The sequence below is a fragment of the Meleagris gallopavo genome, chromosome 20 (assembly GCF_000146605.3).
Source record: "Meleagris gallopavo isolate NT-WF06-2002-E0010 breed Aviagen turkey brand Nicholas breeding stock chromosome 20, Turkey_5.1, whole genome shotgun sequence".
NCBI lineage: Eukaryota > Metazoa > Chordata > Aves > Galliformes > Phasianidae > Meleagris > Meleagris gallopavo.
Window position 1 is genome coordinate 4,690,058 of NC_015030.2, and position 212 is coordinate 4,690,269.

Genomic DNA, 212 nt, shown 5'->3' on the forward strand with positions numbered 1-212 from the left:
GCAGCGGCGGCAGGGGAAGGTGCCCGGAGCGTCGGGGCCGACCCGTGCCTGGTCTGCGCTCCCGGAGCTGAGAGGCGGCGGCGGGAGAAGAAGGGCGAGGGGAAGGAGGGGGCTCCTGCAGTACTGCAATGCAGCGCTGCGCCGAGAGTTGAGCCCACGGCCCGGAGCGCTCCGCCGCTGCTGCAGTGCAGGTGTGAGCGTCGCGCCGGGCG